The 19,883-nt window shown below is 43.5% G+C and overlaps 1 protein-coding gene across 6 annotated transcripts in view; it reads left to right on the forward strand.

Moving 5' to 3' along the window:
- The window catches only part of alkal1 (ALK and LTK ligand 1), a 42,028-nt gene that overhangs the window by 17,124 nt on the left and 5,021 nt on the right, over positions 1-19,883 (forward strand). For 4 of the 6 annotated variants that reach the window (XM_054790380.1, XM_054790379.1, XM_054790376.1 and 1 more), the window contains exon 6: positions 5,482-8,559. The exons of the other annotated variants lie outside the window; for them this stretch is intronic. The gene's annotated coding sequence lies outside the window, so the exon portion shown is untranslated. Of the gene's footprint in view, positions 1-5,481; positions 8,560-19,883 lie in introns of those variants that run through there. 6 annotated transcript variants of the gene reach the window in all.

The raw sequence follows: 19,883 nt of genomic DNA on the forward strand, positions 1-19,883 counted from the left end.
GATTTAAATTTTCCGTTCATTTGGAGCTGTTAATCCATACAAATATGCACAATGAAATACAGCAGAAAGGGCACATTTCACACAAAGTTGCAAATGGTGATTAACTCATTCAATCCCAGCCATTTTTCAAAAGACAACCCCTTCAGTAGCTGCCATTTTAGACCATTTTGACTGATCTATCGAGACACAGAATATTGTGTTGTATGGCTAGATAAACATGGAACCTACCAAAAGAAAGATTAAATTCCCGTCTTTCATCAGGAAAAAAAATTGTTTCTGCCGTTTTCCGTTCTTTAGTAATCAGCAGTAAAACATAGGTAGGTTTCAGGAAAATGTCACTTGCCGACTAGAAAAGGGCTTTTGTGACAACACAAACATGGGTTGTTTTACATCAAAATAACAATTTATTGACAAATACAGCATGGACTATTTATAATTTTCACATTTGGAACTGAACTACGTGTGTGCATGTGTGTGCGTGCACATGCGTTAAAATTTCCCCACAATGCGTAACCTCCCTGCTCTTCCACTTCCTCCTTCCAGTCATGTATGATTTTTCCATCAACATGATATCTGCCGAGCTCTCATCAAATGCACTTCTGCCCCCTTGTGGCCGTTTTAATGGCTTAAAGTTGTTCCGAAGTCAAATGCATTAGTGGAGAGTTGCGTCATCACCACTTTTTGATGTAACCCCCCCCCCCCACATAAAAGACGTATAAATATGTTGCTGAGATCAGGCGTTCGGGTGTATATAAACGTATTTTATAAACGTATCTTTGGTATTGAATGAGTATAATAATTAATTTGAAAACTGTGATTAATTTGATTAAACGTTTTAATCATTTGACTGCCCTAGTCATAACATATTCATATTTTATTTTTGTCCTAAATTACATATTTCCGAGCATAAAAATGGCAAAATTAAGTAAAATATAAGGCATTCAGAAGACGCATTCAAAGACATTGTGATGATATGTATTATTCTACTCTGGTCACTAGGTGTCAGTAATGTTACTTTGATGACACAATAGCCACTGCAAGAAACCGCAACGACAAGGAACTTTCCATTGCTAACGTGTGAATCTATATTATTCATGTCTTATTTTCTCTTATTTTATTGGCCAAACAGTCAGGAGATCTGGAAGATCTGGGTTCGAATCTCTGTTGGACATGTTCTCGTGTGTGGGTGTTGCTCCCACATTCCAAAAATTGGCGACTCTAAATTGTCCAGTGAGTGCGAATGGTTGTTATGTCTATATGTGCCCTGCGATTGGCCGGGCTGTCCGGGGTGTACCTTGTCAGAAGTCAGCTGGGATAGGCCCCAGCATACACCTGCAACCCTAGTTGTACTGTACTAAATTAAAGCAGTAAAACACAACACAGTGAAAATATAACCCCTAACACTAAGTATACCCACTGTGATATAAAAGGCTGCTGTAATGTACGATGTGCACTCACTTCTGTGAGAAATATGACAGCCAGAGACAATGTATGAGACAGGATGTCCAGACTTTGCTCATGAAGAACTTCCTGCCACCACCGTAACAACATTTCACAAGAACCATTTGACGACACGAGCGGAAGTTCAGGGTAGAAAGGAGCGTTTGAGAATACGGTCAATCTGAGCTTTTTTTAAGACAACGGGTCAGATCCGCATTGGTCCCGAACCCGTCCGTCGTGACTCGATTAAGTGCTCTCAGAGGGCTCCATTAGCACCGGCTGGTGAGTGATTGCTGCGAGAGAGCCCATCTGCATATTTCCTTACGCCTTTTTTTCTGCAGTATTTGGTGGAATTGTGGTGATGAGAAAATTGACGAGTCTGACAAATTCCCCGAGTGCTCTCCACTGAATCACGTAATGAGGTCCCCTCTCGCACCCTTGTGGAATCATCTGTCACACGTAGATCACGTTTGAAGGGCTTGAAGTAATTCATGCTTGAGTCATCATTTGTGAACGAGATTAGCCGTAAATGAACCCTAACGACCCTCTTTGCTCAGCCCGGCATCATCATAGAAGCCAGTGAGAACATTTGACGCTTTGCTTAACTCATTCAATCCCAGTCATTTTTCAAAAGACAACCCCTTCATTTTAAATGATTTTGACTGATCTTTCAAGGCACACAGAATATTGTGTTCTGTGGCTATATAAACGTGGAACTTACCAAAAGAAAGATTAGACTCCCGTCTTTCATTAGAAAAAAAAAATTTGCTTCTACCTTTTTCCGTTCTTTGGTAATTAGCAGTAGAACATAGGTAAGTTTCAGGAAAATAACAGTTCCCAACTAGAAATGGAAAAAAAACAGCTTTTTGTGAAACTTTCATCCATCCATCCATCCATCTTCTACCGCTTATCCGAGATCGGGTCGCGGGGGCAACAGCCTAAGCAGGGAGGCCCAGATTTTCCTCTTCCCGGCCACTTCATCCAGCTCCTCCCGGCGGATCCCGAGGCGTTCCCAGACCAGTTGGGAAACATAGTCTCTCCAACGTGTCCTGGGTCTTCCCCGAGGCTTTCTACCGGTCGGACTTGCCCTGAACACCTCCCCAGGGAGGCGTCCGGGAGGCGTCCTGACCAGATGCCCAAGCTACCTCATCTGGCTCCTCCCAATGCGGAGGAGCAGCGGTTCTACTCCGAGTCTCTCCTGGATGACAGTGCTTCTCACCTTATCTCTAAGGGAGAGCCCAGCCACCCTACGGAGAAAACTCATTTCGGCCGCTTGTCCTTTCGGTCACTACCCAAAGCGTGAAACTTTCACTTTGACACAAATATGTCTTTGCTTTTGTGACAGCTCAAATATCTAAACAACAATGCCACAACATAAACAACACAAAAAAGGGTGTGTGTGTGCATGTGCATGCATTAAAATTTCCTGACAAAGCGTCATTGTTTTCCGCGTGGCAGGCAAGTGCTTCCTCTTCCTGTCATGTTCGTTTCTCCTTCCTCTGAGGATGCCACTTCTGCCACTTCTACGGCATTAAAATTGCTCTCAAGCCTAATCAATCCATTGGTGAGGAGTTGCATCATCACCGCCTTTAGCCTCTCGCGCAAAAAAACGTAAAAAACGTATAGATATGTTGTTGGGGTCGGGCGTTTGGGTTTATAAAAGTGTGTAACTGCAGTTGCCCTAAAAATTATTCAGACTTATTCATTCATATTCATTAATATTTGAGATTTTTTGATTTGTGTGACGAAATGAATGCATTTTGTCAAGTTTGTTTATGATTTACATGTGACCAGCAAGTGAAAGAATAACAACACACAATTTAAGAAATTCTTAATTTCAGGGGTATTTTATTTGTGGATTCTAAATAAATGTCATGTTCAAAATGCTTCATACGCTAAGTTTACTGAGACCAATCTCTTTCTTGAATAGCTTAGCTAATAGCTTAGCCTTTGTTGTTTATGACTGCTTCTAGACCAGGGGTGTCCAAACTTTTTCCAGCGAGGGCCACATAGTGAAAAGTGAAAGGATGCAAGGGCCACGTTGATATTTAGTAAACCGGCACAAAGAGATATGCTAAGAAGCTATACTGTATGTAGCTCAAGAAAAAACTGCATTTCACCTTTGTAGCGTAGGTGAAATGTTGCTAAAAATGACCTTTTTTCCATAATAATGCAAGTTTAAGATTGCGAATTTTGTTCTTCGTTCGATTATGACTTTTTTTCTTAATATTTTGACTTTATTTCCATAAAATTACAGCTGTTTTTTCCATTTCTGCTGTTTTTTTCATTTCAGCTTACCTCTTGTAAATTTTCTTCTCATAATTATAACTTTATATCTTTTACAACAATAATGTATTTTTCTTTATTTCAACATTGTTACTAAAAGGATCATTTCCTCATTTTACAAGTTTATTCACATAAAATTGCAACTTTTTCTCATTCGAAAAAATTTTTTTCAGTGAATATTTTGACTTTATTCTGGTCAAATTTCTGCTGTTAATTTTTTTTTGTATAATTTTCCAAATATTTCAACTTTCTTCTTGTATATATTTTCTGCTCCTAATATTTTGGCTTTATTCCTATATTAGAATTTTTCCCCAACGTAAGTTTCCAAAAATTACAACTTTATTCATTGTTTTTGTCTGAAAAAACAACAACTTTTTTCTCTAATATTTCAACGTCATGCTACTAAGATGACTTTTTTTTCTTGTGAAATGATGGCTTTATTCCCTTTCCTAGATTACAACACTTCTCTTAATATTTTGACTTTTGATTGATTTTCCCATTTTTGCTGCTGTTCTAGACGATTCCTGTACGTGGCCACAAGCTTCCTGCATGTCTCCTGTGCGATTTTGGCCCATTCTTCCTTGGTGAAAGCCTCAAGATGGGTCAGGTCGGTCGGTTTCCTGGCCATCACCCTGACCTGCAAGTCTCGCCACAAGTTCTCCAGTGGATTCAGATCAGGACTCTGACGGGTACTTCCAGTTGTGGCCGAGCTGGAGTTTCTCAGCAGATTCCTTCCCCTTTTCATCAAGGATCATCAAGTAATCCTCCTTTCTCATGGTTCCTTGGACCCTGACGAGGTTCCCTGTGCCGAGGGAAGAGAAGCATCCCCATAGCATTATGTTTCCACCACTATGCTTGATGGTGGGCACTGTTTCTTCGGTTTGTATGCATCCCCCACATCCATATGGCCAAATAACTCCAACTTCATCTCATCAGATCACAGGATGGTTGACCAAAAGTTGGGATCTTGCTTCAGGTGACCTCTAGCAAAGATCAGGCAAACTTCTAGGTGTTTCTTCTTGAGCAGTGGGGTCTTCCGAGGCCTACGTCCATGGAGACCTCCTCTGTGCAAGACTCGCTCACTGGTGGACCGTGACACCTTTGGCCCTGCCTGGCCAAGCGTTTCAAGTAGGGCCTTGGTTGTGGTCCTTGCCTGTGATCAAGTGATCCTTGATGAAAAGGGGAAGGAATCTGGTGAAAAACTCCAGCTCGGCCACAACTGGAAGCACCAGCAAGACAATGATCAATGAAGTCAATGAAGAAATGGTTCACGGACAATGATGTCAACGTCCAAGAATGGCCAAGTCAGACTCCTTACCTGAATCCAATGGAGAACTTGTGGCGAGACTTGAAGGCCAGAGTGATGGCCAGGAAACTGACCGACCTGACCGAGCTTGAGGCTTTCGCCAAGGAAGGATGGGCCAAAATCCCACAGGAGACACACAGGAAGCTTGTGGCCACGTACAAGAATCGTCTAGAAGCAGTCATAAACAACAAAGGCTATAATCTTGACTATTAAAGACAGACATGGGAATTAGTACATTTTGAACATGACTTTAATCTATGACTAAAATCCCCCCGAAATTAAGAATTTCTTGAATTGTGTATTATTCTTTCACTCTTTGGTCACATATAAATCATACACAAACTTGACAAAATGCATTCATTTCATCACAAAAACAAAATATCTCAACAGTATGTCTTTGGTATTGAATGAGCTCAATTAAACGATTTCCCCCCCCTGCCCCCCCACAGGTCCCATTATGATGGAAGACCGTGTTGCCAAGGAAGTGCCTTCAAATCCACAACGGTTATACGTGTATGAACATTGTTTCTATTTTTGTTAGCCTTCTCGACAGCACCCACAATGCGGACATTGTTGGTTATTTTCTTTCTATAGAGTAATCCCTCGCCACTTTGCGGCTTCACTCTATCACGGTATTTCAGAGTAGATTCATGAGTAAATCATGCTGTTTTATTATTAGTAAAAAAAAAAAATGCACATTTAAGCACATTTTCGGTATTTATGTGCCTAAATTAAGCATTTTCAAGTGGAAAAATGGCTAAATCAGGGGTGTCCAAACTTTGAAAAGTGAAAGGATGCAACTTTGCCTGGAAATATATGGAGATATGCTAAGAAGTTAGATATATTTCAAGACAAAAACTGCATTTCAGGTGAAAAAGCCCTATTATTATCAACTTCACTCTTCGCTCTTTTATTTCCATGTTTGCTGTTGGTGTTTTGTTTTTTTTTCCCAATATTTCAACCTTCTTCTGAAATAATCTTTTTAAATTTTCTTTTTGCAATATTTTGACTTTATTCCCATATTATTATAACTTTTTCTCTGACCAATTTTTCCAAAAATTACAACTTTAATTAAAAAAATTACATCTAACATCTCGTTAGAATACACCTTTTGCTAATGTTTTTACTTTATTCACATCAAATTACAGCTGTTAATTCCATTTCTGCTGTTGTTGGAGTTTTTTCCCCCCAAATATTTCAACTTTCTTCTTAACATTTTGACTTTATTCCCATTTTTTGAGTTCATTGTCATAGCATTATCTTTTCCGCAACGTAATTTTCAACTTTCTTTGTTTTTTTTTTTCATAATATTGCGTCTTTTGGCTTTATATTTCGACCTTATGCTTAAAATAATGTTATTAATGTTAATGACGTTATTCACGTAAAATTGCGATTTTTTTCTCATTAGATTCCAACATTTCTCTCTTAGTCTTTTTAATTTTTTAAATTTTGTGTTTAAAGTATATTTTTAGAATGTCCTATGGGCTACAAATGGCCCCCGGGCTGCATTTTGGACACCCCTGGGCTAATTGAAGTAAAATAAGGCATTCAGAAGACGCATTCAAAGATGTGATATGTAGTATTGTACACTGGTCACTAAGTGCCAGTAATGTTCCTGTAATGTTGGGTGAGAACACACAAGCGCCAGAATCTTAACCGTGATAAACGAGGGATTACTGTATTTCATACAACGCACGTATATTTGTATGTTGATATTAATTTAATATGACACATATTTATTGAGACGCTGTGTATATAATATTTACAGATCATGCAGAGTTGAATGATTTAGTTTGCAAAGGTTCTCCTCCGCCGTTGTTGTGAAGCGACAACTTGCCTTGCAGTCAACCATTCGTCACGCTCTCGTCCTCATCACTTTTTTATTTGGCACTTGAGTGACATGCCGACTATGAGAAGAGGCGGAATGCCAACGTACAGTATGTGATAAGACACTGCACTGCCAACAATAAAGACTATTGAAGCAGAGCAAATATTGAGATTATTGCCAATAAAAGGCAGGCAATGACGTCACGGGCAGGACTGAAAATGGAAGTGAATGACTTGTTATTGACAAGAAAATACAGCGGAACCTCCAAGGTGGCACAATCAGTGGATCAGCAGATTTTTGGTAAAAAAAATATATATTTTTTTCCATTCTATTTTGCTTTATTTTCATTTTTTAGGATTAATAAATAAATACGTGATAGTACAGGTAAAAACAAAAAAACCTACCATTTTTACATGTTTATGTCTTTGTGCTTCAGTTTGCTTTCCATGCAGTAGAAAAGTACAATGCTGAACGTCCTCTAAAGTTGAACAATTCAGAATTCCACCAAAATTCTCAGTGTGATGAAAACACTTACTTATTGTGGTGCACGCGTCCCTGTCCTGGCTGCTCAGTACAATATGGCTAAAACAGCAATACGTCGGTGCCCGGAGTGAAAGAAGATGCTAACTACATCATCATAGTTACTTTTTTTCTCCTGCCATAGTTACTTTCTCCCTTTTTCCTCCTCCTCGCTTTCACGTATGCGATGCTTTACGAAGAGCAGTGGTTTCCAAACTTTTTACAGTGGTGTACCCCTTCACACATTTTGACTTGAAGCCATGTCCCCCCTACTCCTGGACACTTGAAAACGCAAACATTTTTATCTTCATTAACTTAAACTATTAAACATCATGAATTGTTTAATTAATTTGATAGTAAATGTGTATTTTGCATGGTCACATTTTGATGAAGTTTCACATGAGCACTGACACATAGATAAGTAATCATTCTACGTAACTTTTATACCAGGTGGCGTCCTTCCGTATGAATGGGTTGAATTTCAGCTGCACTTTTTTTGTCCATTCATAATGTCTATGGTTTAAGTCTGCATACTAATTTAAAGGAAAACCGCACTTTTTTTTTTAATTGCCTATCATCCACAATCCTTATGTGAAACATGAACACATATTTCATTCCCTTTTCTGTGCGTTCTAGCAAGAGAAAACGAGTTAGCATGAGCCAGCTAAAAATGCACGTCAAGTGAGGTACCCAAACAAAAAACCCTCAAAAAAACACCAACCCATTTCCATTTCCATTAACCAAGCTACAGCGATATTGTTATTGTAGCAGCTAACACCAAGAACTACATTTATCTGGTGGAGTAACACAACGCCTCAATCGTCTCAGCGTCACTCACAACGCCTCAAGCCAGTGCAACGGGACAGACGGAAGAGTGGATACTACTGGCTCTCGATTTCGCTACGAAGGCTCAACAAGATGCTCGTTTTCTGTCAGTGTTTTTTACCTGACAACTACCTGAGCACAAGTCTTGTGCTGAAGAGACGCAGACCATCCCAATGGGGGCGGACATTGGAAGTTTCGTCGTTGCTAAAAATTGCTGGAAAATTTTCTTTGCAAAAATCTTTTATTAGATCATATACTGTAGCTATGGAGAGAATGTCTGCTGAATCTAAGGAACAAATGTCAGAATTTCAGTCTATACTGTATGGGCACCAATCCCTTGCTTTCTCCCTTCAGGGACGGGGCCGCTGTGGCTTGGTGGGCGGGGGGTGTGGGGGCCGCGGGCGGGTGAGCGGGTGGGTGCGCGTGGGGACGGGCGGCGTGGTGTTCTTCTGCGTGGCGCTGGCCAGGATCGGCGGGGGAATGCTTGCTCCGGAGTGGGGCTGGCGGGGGGATGGCGGGCGGTCCCTGCTACCTGCTGGTGTCTGGCTGGTCTCTGCTTCCTAGCCAGCGGTTGTCTCCCTCCCTCCGGGGTTTCTCCCTTGGCATGTTTGTGGATGGGCGGGGGGTGGAGTGGTGGCCGGTCTGCGCCGTGGCAGGGGGCGGGGCCGGCGGGGGCATCTGCTTGGGCACCGGGCGGGGGGCCACTCCTCTCGTGGGCCCTGTCGTGCGGTGCCTGCTTCTCTGTCCCTCCCTGGCGCCTCTGGCTTGCGTGCTTCGTGGGTGTGGCCATGCTCCGCTCTATGTGGAGTCCGGTGCTCTTGTGGTCATCGTAGTGTTGCTCCCTTGCCGGCCGTGGTGGTATGCAGGAGGCGCGTGGGTGCGGTTCCCGCTGTCCTGGTGGCAGTCGGATCTGCCTTGGGGCGTGTGGCTGGTCCGTGGTGTTTGGCGGTTTGGGGGTGGCGCTGTGGACGCTACCGCTGGTGGGGCTCCAGTGTTGGGGGGCGCTGGGAGTATCGCCTCTGGGAGGTTGGGTGGGCCGGACTGGGCATCCTGGCAGGCCGGGTAGGGCCTGTGGTGTGTCCTGTGGCCTGTGGCTCTCCCGAGCCTGGGCTGTGGTGGGTGGCCGGTCGGTCATGTGTCCCCCAATTTTAATTGCATCATTAGCTATCATCCACATACACCCCATGGGCCCGCTGGGGGGAGTTGTGCTCTGCCGGGCACTTGGGCGTTTGTCGCCGTTGCGCTTTGTGCTCTGCTGGGCCGCTGTCTGTGTCCTCGCCTCCTCCGGTCTGTCTGCGGGCTTGTCAGGGGTGGGGCTCCGGTGCGCGGGTGGTGCGCTGTCGGCTCTGGTGGCATGTGGCTGGTCTGGCTTCTGGTGGTTTGTGGGGTCCGTCGGCTGGTCTGCTGCTGGTCTCGCCTTCTCGGCTCTGGTGCTTGGCCTCCCTGCGGCTTGCGGTGCGGTGCTCCCGCTCCCTCTTCGGGGTTTGCTGGCCCGCGGGTGTCAGTTGGCGCTGTGTGGTGGTTCGCCTGGCTGCTCGCCCGTTTTCCCGCCCGCCTGCTCAGTTTCTCGCTTTCCTCCTCGCTGGCTCCTCTGTCTGCCTTGCTGGCGGCGTCCTACCGTTGGGAGGGTGTGGCCTGGTGTCTTCCTGCTCCCCGGCGGTCCACGCTCTCCACGCCTGGGTTCTGGATTGTATGTCTGGGACCCCGGGGTCCCCGGCTCCGCTGCTCCTTGGGTTACCAACGGGGGATAGGGTGAGGCTTCTGGGTGTCGGGCAGTCGACCACTGTGTGTGTGTGTGTGTGTGTGTGTGTGTGTGCGAGCGCGTGCGTGTGTGCGCGCTTGGGTGCGTAGGAGTGTGTATGTGTGTGCGCGTGGGGGCGTTGGAGTGTGTGGGTGCGTAGGAGTGTGTATGTGCGTGCGTGTGTGTACTTTTATTTATTTATTTTAGTTATTTATTTTGGGGGGGGCATACAGGGGTTTGCTCCGTGGGGTCAGGTCCTGGGTGATACATCTCTGCCGCCTGTGCCTCCGCCGGGTGGGTGGAGGGTGTGCCTCCTGCATCCCTGGGCGGGGCGGCCCTGTGTCGGGGGTCGGGCGGGGGTTGGCCCTGGGCGGGCCGGGCTCCGCTCCCTGGGGGTGGGAGTGGCGGTGGGCGGGGATTGGCGCTTCCCACGTGGGCGGGCTTCTTTCCGGTTGTGGGGGCGTCTCTGGGCCTGCCGGTTTGTGGCCCCCGGTACTCGTCTGCCTTTGTGGGGTGTGATCTCTCGCTGGTCTCAGGGGTTGGCAGTCCTCCGGCCCGCCGGGCCCTGTCCTTGGCTGGGATTGCCTCTCTTCGGCCCCTTGCTGGTCTTCCCGGGGGGGAGGGCTCTCTGGGCTGGCTCTTGGGGCACTGATCTTTGTGCTACCTGCCCCTGTGGGCCTGGTGGCCTTCTGGCGCCTCGGCCTGGCTATTTGGGGCGGGGCTCTCTGGGAGGTGGAAGGCGGCCCCTTTCCTTTCATGCATTCTCAGTGACAATTACACGCCCACACATTCTTGCACCTTTTATATATATGAAGTCTTCCCCACATACAGAGATACCTGTACATATGCACACTCACAGTACATACGTACTTCCCCACATTACTCACTGAGTTAACCAGAGTGTTATTATGTTGTTGGTTTTATTACAGCGACGGTGATATCAGCAGTATGACTATAGTTTTTTTTTTACAATGATGTGCATTACAGTAATTATCATTCTGTTCACTATCATGGATAATCATTTCATGACTACTATTATGTGTGACTGTTTCAATGCAGTATTATCATTGTGATCACTATCATAGTTCATCATTCCATGACTGCTATTATGTGTGATTGTCATTGACAGCATTGTCACTGTGGTTGTAGATATTGTTTTGTCCTTTGTCCTTATGTCCTTGTTCGTCTTTATAGTTGTCACAGACATTTATTTGCTGATGTCGTTCTGTATGTTTCTGTTGTTCTGTTCTTTTTTGCCCCCCCCGTTTCCTTTTCTCTTCTTCTGTCGTCGTTGTTTCTATGCTGCTGTTGTTGACGTAAGTAGCGTTAGCTCCTATGGGCTATGTCACATCAATGTGCCTAGGAAAGAAGTTCAGGTAATGTTTTAAATCATCCAAATACGGCAAGATACTGTAAGTATGACATGTTATCATCAATGTACCTGTTAATGCATGATCACAGCACGTATATAAAATGATAAAACATTTTTAGAGGGTTTTTTTAGAGGGCTTCAAGGTGTCGAGGGAGTCCAGTTCGTTGGCCTTAGGATCTCGTCTCTGCTATTTGCAGACGATGTGGTCCTGATGGCCTCATCGGGCTGTGACCTTCAGGGTTTACTGGGATGGTTTGCATCTGAGTGTGAAGTAAAAAAAAGTGCAGTTTTCCTTGAATACCAAATTGAAGGGGAAAGTGTAACAATCATGATAAAGCAGTATCCGAAGTAGAAAAATACATACAACGCCTCATTTTCTTGGCTGCGACGTTCAGGGATTGGAACACCAATGTAATAAAATCTTTAAGATGAAACACTCTTAATGCACAAAATAATGATCAAACTTACTCACATACCCCTATGACAATTGCTGTACCCCTGATGGTAATTTTAATCCATTTTAATAATGGAATAATGGAATTTCTTATATTTACATTGTTTCCTACGGAAACAATTGCACCTAAAGTCTGAGACTGCTTGGACCCCAGATGTTGGACGGGTGGCTGACCAAGGTGGTGTCCGTGGTGATGTCGCTGCCACATCGTGTCCTTGGCAACAATCACATCCTCACTGAAGGTGAAAGTTACCTTAAATGTTCATTTATCCCTTTCAGTCGTCATTTACTGTACTGTACATGCAGAATTGTTTTATGAATGTAAAACTATAATTGTAAAAGTATAAAAACATGTTTTGTGTTTACGGGATAGATGGGAAGACAATAACATGAGCAGGCCGCACGGTGGCGGAGTGGTTAAAATGTTGGCCACGCAGGAAAACCTGGGTTCGAATCTCCGTTTGGGCATCTCTGTGTGGAGTTTGCATGTTCTCCCCGCGCGTGCGTGGGTTTTCTCCGGGTACCCCGATTTCCTCCCATGTTTCCTCCGTAGGTATGAATGTGAGTGTGAATGATTGTTCGTGATTGGCTGGTGACCAGTCCAAAGTCAGCTGCGATAGGCTCCAGCGTACACCCGAGACCCTAATGAACTGGACTTAGGGGACCAAGTGGGGGGTAATTCCCTGTTGATGTACTACACATGGGAATGTCAAAAAGTCTGTCCATTTTCTATGCCGCTTATCCTCATTAGGGTTGCAGGGGCATGGTGGAGCCTATCCCAGCTGACTTCGGGCTAGAGGCTGGGTCGCCAGACAATCGCAGGGCTCCACACAGAAAATGCCCAACAGAGATTCGAACCGAGGACTTCCCGATCTCCAGACTGTGACTATGTGGCCAACATGCTAACCGCTAGGTCGGTCCGAACTATCCCTATAACATTTTTGAGACTTGTGACATAAGTGTGTTAGTTAGCAAAGAATGACAAGAGGAAACCACTGATGACATCAACGACTTACGCTTCCTGTTTCCATGTATTAGCAAGTTGCTAACGAGGATATTTTGTGATAAAAAAAAAACCCATTAAAAACACAGTTGGATCCTGTCTGGATCAGCGGTTCTCAAATTCTGTCAAACTGGGACCCATGTTTTTTATTTTTATTTATTTAATTATATACATTTGAATTTAAAGGATTTTTATTATTTTTTTGTACACTTTATTTCAGTCGTTTTTATTTGTATAATTATTCATTATTTTTATTTGTATTTTGTATACTTTTATACAAACAAGCATATCTATTTGTTTTTTTGAAAATGCCTGTCATCTTTTGAAACATGAATACACACAAAGTGCATTTTAGAAGAATTTGTGAAGGCATTTATCAACAAAATGAGGAAGAACATGATAAATGCATGCATACAAATTCAAGATTCAAGAGTTTTATTGTCATATGCACAGTAAAACAGGTGGTTCTGCTCTGCAATGAAATTTTTATTCTGCTCATTCTCCCAAGAAAGAAAGAAAGAAAAACACAAGAAAAAGAATAAGAACAGAAGAAACATAAATACCAATAAATTAAGCAACAACACAACAACAACATAAGAGACATTAATACAATAAATAAATAAATAAATAAAGTGCTATGAGTGTGTGCGTGTGTTGCGTGCGGCGTGTGCGAGTGCTTCGTTGAGAAGCCTGATGGCCTGTGGGTAAAAGCTGTTTGCCAGCCTTGTGGTCCTGGACTTCAAACTCCTGTAGCGTCTGCCTGACGGTAGGAGTGTGAATAATGAGTGTTGTGGATGTGTGCTGTCCTTGATGAGGTTGTGTGTTCTGCGTAGGACTCTAGTTTTATAAATGTCTTGCAGTGAGGGGAGGGCTGCCCCAACAATGTTCTGTGAGGTCTTGATCACCCGCTGGAGTGCCTTCCTATCACGTGTTGTACAGTTACCGTACCAAACAGTGATGGAGGCGGTAAGGACACTTTCCATAGTGCATCTGTAGAAGCAACTCAGGATTGTGGTGGACATGCCAAATTTCCTCAGTCTTCTCAGGAAGTACAGTCTCCTTTGGGACTTCTTCATAATTTGTTGCGTGTTGTGAGACCAGGTGAGGTCCTCGCTGATGTGTGTGCCAAGGAACTTGAAGGTTTTCACCCTCTCCACCTCAGTCTCATCAATAAACAGGGGTCTATGCGGCTCCTTTTCCCTTGTTCTTGGGTCGATGATCATCTCTTTAGTCTTATCTGTATTGAGAAGGAGATTGTTATCACGACACCAAGCTATGAGGTCCGCCACCTCTCTTCTGTATGATGTTTCAACACCACCAGTGATCAGTCCGATGACTGTAGTGTCATCCGCAAATTTAATGATGCTGGTGTTGTTCTGGGAGGCCACGCAATCGTAGGTGAAGAGCGTGTAGAGGAGTGGATTCAGCACACACCCCTGTGGGGTCCCAGTGCTCACAATTCTTGAGCTGGATGTGCGATTGTGGACTCTGACTGACTGGGGCCTGCCTGTTAGAAAGTTAAACACCCAGTTACAGAGGGAGGGAGACAGGCCAAGTGTGAGGAGCTTATTTGTGAGTTTGTGGGGGCAGACTGTATTAAAAGCAGAGCTATAGTCTATAAATAGCATTCTGACGTATGTGTCCTGGCCCTGTAGGTGAGAAAGGGCTGTGTGGATGGCAGTGTTGACTGCATCATCCGTGGACCGGTTCTGGCGATATGCAAACTGTAGAGGGTCCACAGTTGCCGCCGGGATGCTCTTTTTGATGTGGGTCATGACTATTCTTTCAAAGCACTTCATAACAATAGGAGTGAGTGCTATAGGGCGATAGTCATTCAAGCAGGTCACGTTGCTCTTCTTGGGTACGGGCACTATGGTGGTGGACTTAAAGCAGGTTGGTACAGATGCTTGTGCAAGCGACAGGTTAAATATGTCAGCAAGCACATCAGCTAGCTCTGATGAGCAAACCCGAAGTGCACGACCTGAGATGTTGTCTGGGCCTGCTGCTTTTTGTGGGTTTGTTTTGTTTAGAACCCTGCGCACATCAGCTGATGTCACCATGAGAGGTGAGTCCTGTGTGCTCCCCAGGTTCAGCCACCCTCTCTGCTCATCAGGAGTTTGGGAGTCAAAGCGGGCATAGAACTCATTCAGCTCATCTGGAAGTGTGGTTTGGCTGGACGTGGCTACGCTACTCCGCTGTCGATAGTCTGTGATGTGCTGGAGCCCCGCCCACATGCGCCGAGGGTCTGAGGTGGAATAGTAGCCCTCCAGCTTCTGTCTGTACTGTCTTTGTACAAATATGCACAAATTAAAATTCAATATCAAAAACACCACAAAATCAGATATTTCGCCTATAACTGTTCAATGAACATATACCATGGAGGAAGATGACTAAAATATTGCTCAATTTTAGCTAAAAATAAGTCAGACGTCTGTTGTATGTTACACATTTTAATGTAATTTTTGTCTTGCTGTCTGCGACCCACCCAGAATGGATCCACGACCCACTCTTGGGTGCTGACCCAAAAGTTGAGAACCACAGGTCAAGATGGCTGAAAGCGTGCGGTGAAAATCTTGATGAGCAGCACGATGCTAAAAACATCCGTACGTCTTGTGCAGAGATAGGAGCCTGGAGACCAGTTGGTGGTTCATGTCCTGTTTTTTTTTTTTTTTATTTGAATGGGCAAATAAATATTGAGCCAAACAAGCACAGCAAAAGCGATAAGAGAAGATTACCTCAGTTCTCACGCCGCCGCATCTGGACGGCCTCGAGAGGCATGTGTTTTTTTTTTAGTATTTCCTCCATGCATCCGCCAACAAAGTTTGTGTGCACAAACGTCCGACTTCAAGCTCCATCAAAGATCCTGTATTTTCATCATGTGATGCTTGCCTGGGATGACAGGCAGGCAGGCAGGCAGCAGTGAAGGCTTGTGCTGCGGCTATAAAAGGATTAGACAGCTAAAAATACGGCTCCCTCCTCATGGGGACGCACTCGGGATCCCGTTCCCCTCTGGGTGGCCGGGGCACGGACGCTGGGTGGTAATCTGAGGAGGATATCGCTTATCTGGAGACAAACAGCCCAGATTAGGAGAGAAGACAGAAGATGCGCTGGGGACAGTGTGTGGGAGGACTGTAACACAATTACACACACACACACACACACCAAACCTCCTCTGGTATTCCACACAGAAGCTGCTATAAATCCTCAATGGAAGCTTTTTCTTTCATGACAGTCTGCAACAAACACCAACTATTTCACTATTTTCATGTAAATTTACTGTCTGTAAGAATGTCAACATCAGGGTCGTTTTCACAGGCTTGAACGACAAATGCATTAACTTGAACATTAACATTAACACTAACTTGAAATGCCTTCCTCTCTGCCTTTTCTTCCACTCCTTGTCTGTCAAGTGCCAACAAGCAGACAGGTGATGCCGGTGCATATTTTTCCAAAATAAAGTGTAGTGAAACGTTTTTATAATATTTGATAAAGCCGCCCAGTGGCTGAGTGGTTAGCATGTTGACCACACAGTCGGAAGATCTCCGCTTGGCATGTCTGCGTGGAGTTTGCATGTTCTTCCCGTGCGTACTCCGGTTTCCTTTCCCACATTCCTAAAAACATGCGTGTTAGATTAATTGGCAACTAAATTGTCCATAAGTGTGAATGTGAGTGTGAATGGTTGTTTGTCTATATGTGCCCTGCCATTGGTTGGCGACCAGTCCAGTTTCCCCTGAAGTCAGCTGGGATAGGCTCCAGCATACCCCGCAACCCTCGAGAGGATAAGCACCATAGAAAATGGATGGATGGATGGATATTTGATAGATATTTTATTTCAAATGAATTGTGGTCAATATGTAAATATTAGGCTATACATGTATCTACGTATATACAGTAGCACGGGGTGCTCACACTTTTTCAGCCTGTGGGCTACTTTGTCCCAAAGATCTACCTCCTACTGTAAACATACACAATGTATATACAGTGGTGTGAAAAAGTTTTATTTTTTTGCATGTTTGTCACACTTAAATGTTTCAGATCATCAAACAAATTTCAATATTAGTCAATGACAACACAACCGAACACAAAATGCAGGTTTTAAATTAAACTTTTATTATTAACAAAGAAAAAAAATCCAAACCTACATGGCCCCATGTGAATAAATGATCACCCCAGTTATCCACAAATGGCCAAAACATGGAACAGTGGTGAACCTTCCCAAGAGTGTCCGGCCAAAATGACCCCAAGAGCGCAGCGACAGCTCATCCAAGAGGTCACAAAAGACCCCACAACAACATCCAAAGAACTGCAGGCCTCATTTGCCTCAGTTAAGGTCAGTGTTCATGACTCCACCATAAGAAAGACACTGGGCAAAAACGACCTGCATGGCAGAGTTCCAAGACCAAAACCACTGCTGAACAAAAACAACATGAAGGCTTGTCTCAATTTTGCCAGAAAACATCTTGATGATCCCCAAGACCTTTGGGAAAATACTCTGAGACAAAAATTTAACTTTTTGGAAGGTGTGTGTCCCATTACATCTGGCGTAAAAGTAACACTGCATTTTATAAAAAGAACATCACACTAACAGTAGAATATGGTGGTGGCAGTGTGATGGTCTGGGGCTGTTTAGCTGCTTGAGGACCTGAAAGACTTGCTGTGATAAATGGAAGCATGAATTCTGCTGAAGGAGAATGTCCGGCCATCTGTTGGTGACCTCAAGCTGTAACCATCTTGGGTTCTGCAGCAGGACAATGATCCAAAACACACCAGCAAGTCCACCTCTGAATGGATGAAGACTTTGGAGGGGCCTAGTCCAAGTCCTGACCTGAATCCTATTGAGATGCTGTGGCATGACCTTAAAAAGGAAAACCCTCCAATGTGGCTGAATGACAATTCTGCAAAGATGAGTGGGCCAAAATTCCCCCACAAGGCTGGAAGAGACTCATTGCAAGTTATCACAAACACTTGATTGCAGTTGTTGCTGCTAAGGGGGGCCAACCACTTATTAGCTTTAGGGGGCAATCACTTTTTCACACAGGACCATGTAACATTGGAATTTTTTTCTCCCTTAATAATAAAATGTTTCATTTAAAAACTGCCCTTTGTGTTGAGTTGTGTTGTCATTGACTAATATTTACATTTGTTTGATGATCTGAAACATTTAAGTGTGACAAACGTGCAAAAAAATAAGAAGTCAGGAAGGGAGCAAGCACTTTTTCACACCACTCCATGAATTTTATTTTTAAATATGTGTATTTATGTACAATGTACATGTACATCAGGGGTGCACACAATCAAAATGATCTACCTCTTACTATAAAACATTTAGCAAAATCTAACTGGTAAACTTTGCAACTGCTATACTAAATACTAATGATGAGTATTTCACATTCACAGTTTCAAAGTTCACAGGTCATCAAAATAGTTGATATCTTTCAGTAATTCACAATTCAAATCAATATGTGCATGGCTCAGATCAAGGGTACCCAAGTGTTACATTAAATGTTAAACTGGTGGATAGACCTTGGTAATGTTATCAACACAAACTTCAAACATTGCAAAACACGCACCCAACATACCAGAGCTCCAGACATCTTCCATTTCCCATAGCAACCCTCCCAAGTTCACTCTTTCTTAAATGTAAAGTACATAACTCGGTGTCCACTCGGTGTTAGACTTTTGTTCAAATAATCTTATTTTACTCTTTTATACACAAAAAATCACTTTAGCTGCAGAGTTGAGTAATTATTCCATGAATGTATACCACTGTAATCATCATGCGGTTTGTTTTTCCATGGAATTATCTTCTTCAAAATTTTCATCGGCAGGCGGACACGAAGGTTATGTACTTTTCACTAATGATTACACGACAGTTATTTTTTTTACACTGAGAATATTTGAATAAAACACACGAGAAACCAATTTCAGACATCATTCTTTAATTCTAAGTAGAAATCATGCTTTACATGAAACATTTCAATGTCCAAATATAGACACTTTTTTACAACAAAATAAAAACGTAGCATTCATTATGTATTATTTACAGTTACCATTTGCTATACAACATTACAGATACTGGATATGAGAAATGAAAAGCATAATGCAAAAGACAAGTACTCAAGGCAACATATTAAAAAGCTTACAACAACGTGCACATTTTCCAATTCATCGTGAAATAGGGGTTTAGCAAACGAACTTGGAGAAAAGACATTTCAAGAGTTTATGACGCGAAGCGGAGCCATGAAACAACTGACTTTCTTTTATCTACATAAGTAGCCGCTGCAAGTGAACAAATAACTTTTTTTACAGATGTAGGCATCTTACCGCTGACTTTGTTTATCCATAATCGTAATAATAAAGATGAAAGTTGCTTTCTCCGTGTGTGGCTGTCGACATCTGTCCCGCACATCAGGAGGGGGCTTAATTGTCAGCTGACTGATGCCATACGACATCTACCAAGTGATGGTTATGATGTAGGTGACGGCGACCAACACTACCTTATTTCCAAGGTGTGGCGGCTTTTATTGAGCAGTGGGCCCCCACCACGAGCCATTACATGCAGCGGAAACCCTGTATTGTACGGTATGTGATGGTATGGTAAAGTATGGGATGGTACGGTATGGTATGGTATTGCATATAGTGTTCCTTTTTGTGTACAATGATTATATTTGTTTTGAGGCTGTAAAACCCCTCACCATACACTTTATACACTTTTCTCAGACAGGCACACATTTTCTCACATTTCCGTCCTGTTTAAACACTCTCAAAGTTAAAATTCCATTTGAATTTTAATGGTCGGTCGCTTGGACACAAGAAATGCTTAAGTGACTCACCGTACTTAGTCCTCTGATGTGCCTCGTCAGTGGTCCTCAATCAGCAGTACATCTACACCTGAAAGCTACCAATCACTCTAAAGGTAAAGATTTTGGCCAAAGAAAACAGATGGTTTGAAAGAGGAGTAAAGGAAGCTATTTTTGTCAAACAACAGAACCCATCATTGAATCGGAATGGTGGTTTGAGGTTTAATTTGGACCCTGTGTTCAGCAGGTTACTGAGACCAAAACCCACAGCTCTTAGTCTTGCAAATGAGGTGAAGGCAGGGCCGAGCC

Source organism: Dunckerocampus dactyliophorus, chromosome 10, assembly GCF_027744805.1.
Source record: "Dunckerocampus dactyliophorus isolate RoL2022-P2 chromosome 10, RoL_Ddac_1.1, whole genome shotgun sequence".
NCBI classification, from domain to species: Eukaryota; Metazoa; Chordata; class Actinopteri; order Syngnathiformes; family Syngnathidae; genus Dunckerocampus; species Dunckerocampus dactyliophorus.